The sequence below is a fragment of the Nomascus leucogenys genome, chromosome 4 (genome assembly GCF_006542625.1).
Source record: "Nomascus leucogenys isolate Asia chromosome 4, Asia_NLE_v1, whole genome shotgun sequence".
In the NCBI taxonomy this organism is placed as follows: domain Eukaryota; kingdom Metazoa; phylum Chordata; class Mammalia; order Primates; family Hylobatidae; genus Nomascus; species Nomascus leucogenys.
The window spans coordinates 88,571,766-88,575,554 of record NC_044384.1 but is presented as its reverse complement, the minus strand read 5'-3'; positions in this window follow the sequence as shown (position 1 = coordinate 88,575,554).

Genomic DNA, 3,789 nt, shown 5'->3' with positions numbered 1-3,789 from the left:
ACTTAGAGGAAAGTTTAAGTCACTGTCAAAATTCTGCATGGATGTTGTCAGGCTGAATAAAAGATCAAGACCCAGCTATGTGCTGTATACAAGAAATCCACTTTAGATACACAAATACACATAGGTTAAAGTAAAAGGATGGAAAAAGATATAAAGAGGAATGTTTCATAATGCTAAAGTCACTTAACCAAGACATAACCATTCTAAATGTGTACGCAATGAATAAGAGCATTTCAAAACACACTAAGCAAAAACAGACATAACTGAAAAAAGAAATGTAAAAATCCACAATTTTAGAGAAAGATTTTAACACTTCTCTCTCACTAATTGGCAGAACAACTCCACAGAAAATTAAGAGGAACACAGACAACTTAACACAATCAACCAATTTGACCAAAGCAAACTCCTGGAAAGGAAAGCAAGCCGATAAAAGACATTGGGGCTTCTGTCTTATTCTCTCTTGAACCACTCATTCTTGGGGAAGCCTCCACAATGTCATGAGAGCACTCAAGCAGCCCTCTAAACAGGTCCAACTGGGAAATAACTGTTACTTTTAGATGTCTGCAGCCCAACACTTTGATTGTAAACATTATGCAAGACCTTGATCCAGGGGTGCCCAGCTCAGCTTCTACCAAATTTCTGACCCACAAAACACTGCATGAGATAATATGCTTATTGTTTCAAGCCAATAAGTTTTGGGGTAAATATTTATGTAACACAAGATGATCAATACAAAGGAGACAGGAAAAATATCTGAAGAAACAATGGCTGAAAATTTTCCAAATATAATGTAAACTCTAAACCCACAGAGCCAAGACGCCTAAGGAACCCCACGCAGGATAAAAGGTAAAGACAACTACACCAAGGCATATTGTAATCAAACAAGTGATAAAGAGAAAATCTTGAAAGCAGCCAGAGAAAAAGACACATTATACACAGAGAGAAAAAGACAAGAACAGTAACAATTTTCATGTATGATGCAGCATATAGTCCATCATAATGAATATGAAAAAAGTGTGTATTCTCTCCTTGGGGATGTTGATTTTTATAAGCATCAATTCAACAAAGGCAGTTAATAGGATACTTATGCTTAGCTTTTCCATGTCTTCTCTCAGTTTCTGTCTAGTTGTTCTATCAATTGCTGAGAGGTAGGTACTAAAATTTCCAATTATATTTGTGGATATTTTTTCACCCTGCAATTTTGTCAAATTTTGCTTCATTCATGTTGAAGATCCATTAACAGATATATATATATGTATATGGCCTATTGTATCTTCCTTATGAATGTCCCTTTGCTATTTAAGTAATTTATTACATGTGTTACTTATTATGTTTTTTATGAAATGTTCCTCTTTATATCAGTTATTGCACCTTGCCTAGAAGTTTATTTTATCTGATTTAATACAACCCCTTCAACCAACCTTCTTATGCTTATCGTTTGCATGGTATATCATTTTCCACCTATTTACTTTCAATCTATCTGTGTCTTTATACTTAAAATGTGTCTCTTGTTGACAGCAGGTTAGGTCTTCCTCTCTTTCTCTCTCTTTTTATCTCTCAGAATATTAAATTTGTTAGCATAATTTTGTATATAGTTGAATTTAGGTCCATTTGTCTTCTCTTTTATATTCCCCTATGTTTATCCTTTCCTTTTTTTTTTGTTCCATTTGGTCCTTAATAGAATATTTTTTGAAATTCTATTTATCTGTTGACTTAATTAACTATGTCTATTTGCCATTATTTACCAATGAATTATTTTCTTGTAAGAAAATCTAAGTAGATTCAATTACATTCTAATTCATCAACAATCATAAAAAGTAACTTTAGAAAGATAACACTTAAAATAGCATTAAATAAAGAGCAGCACCTAGGAAGAAGTCTAACAAAACACATGCAAGACCTATGGAGAAAATTCTAAATCTTCACAGAAAGACACAAAGGAAGCATTAAATAAATTAAGAGATATGTCATGCTCTTGAGTAGAACTCAATATTGTAAAGATGACAGTTCTACTCCAGTTAATGTACAAATTAAGGCAAGTCTAACCAAAATTCCAACAGACTATTTCATAAAGCTTAACAAGGTAATCCTAAAATTTATGTGAATGATTAAGGTGCTAAAAACAGGAAGAAGGTCTTGAAAAAGGAAGACAAGGAAAAGAAGGTAGGGAAGGAAGGAACGAGTGAGAAAGAGTCATACCAGAGATAAAGATTAACAGTAAAACTATAGTAATTAAAATTGTGTGGTATTAGTGCAGGAATAAATAGATTGATGGGATAAAACAGAGAGAAATTTTATGGAAACAATATATAAGAATATATCTGTAGGAAAAAAAAGAAAAAGAATTCAGTACATGGATTGGGGACAAATGGCTTTACAAAGGAAAACAAGATAAAAATAGATCCTTTCCCTGCATCTACAAAAAGAAATAAATTCCAGTTGAGCCAAAGACCAAACTGTACACGGAGAATCTATACAATTTGAAAATAAATCCTGATAGAATACTTTTCTGACACCAAGATAAGAAAATATGTATTAAGCTAACACAAAAAGTACAATCAAAACAAGATTTAATTTAACTGTATCAAATGTAAAAAAAACCACAACAAAAAAAACTTTAGTATGACCAAAGATACTGTGGGAAAAGTGAAGATACCAGGCACAAAGAAGATATATGCAATACTTATAATTGACAAAGGATTTGTATTAGAATATATTAAAAATGTCTACAAATTTTAAAAACATGGTCAAAGGATACAACGAGTCAAAATATAGCGAAAGAAACCAGAATAGACACTACAACCAACCTCAATAATGATGAAGGAAATGGGAATGAAAGCAGTAAGTGATGCCCCATCACATCCGTCAGACTGGCAAAAAAGAGAAGCTTGATAGTGTTAAATATACACAGCGATGGTAGAATAGGAATTCTCGTACATTGCTTCACATCTGTGTTTGGGACAGGAGGAGCCCAGAAAGGACAGGCTGAAAAACATCATTTTTTAAGCTAGATCAACCATTGCCCAAACCTTGGTTTTGACAGGAAGACAGGGGACTGGGACTCTGCCACACTCCGAGACACTCTTTCTACTGGTCTAGTCCGCAGCCAGAGACTCGAGACTCAAAGGCATCTGCTGAAATCACTGATCCTTTTGCCCTTGGTCCCCATACCAGCCAGAGCCACCATCCCTGGCAGACGCAGCCCCCAGATTTTTAGCAGTCTGCAGAGATCAGTGAACTCCATACTGCAGAACACTAATTCCCTTCCCCAGCACCCCAACACCCAACAGCCTCTCCTGGGAGAAATCCGGGAAAGCATCAGGAGCCCATAGGAACTGCACATAAATGGGAGGCATTGTGATGACCACAGGGTCACAGGATAAAAATGTCTATGGGAAGAGGGTACAGAACAGAGAAAGGTAATAGGTCTCTCAGGGCTAGGTTCCAGCCTCTGAGCCACCACCTGCCAATGTGAATTTCGGAATGTGGGACAAAGGTAATGCCCTTGGTTAGAGATCACAGTCAGTGTCTGTTCTGGCTACCCAGCATCCCTTCCTGCCTCTTCTGGGAACAGTAACCCAACTTTCCTCTAAGCAGGACTCCTCCTGGCCAGGATCCATTTCAAGAGTGGGTTCACCACCTGGGCCAGAAGTGGGCCATGTGACCCAGGCCTAGCCAATCAGACCCAGACCTCAGTGATTGGTCAGGGACTGTCATGTGCCCAAACCACAGCCAATGAGGCTCTTGTTGGGGAATGCTGGGAAAGACTCTACCAAACGTGTGGCTTGC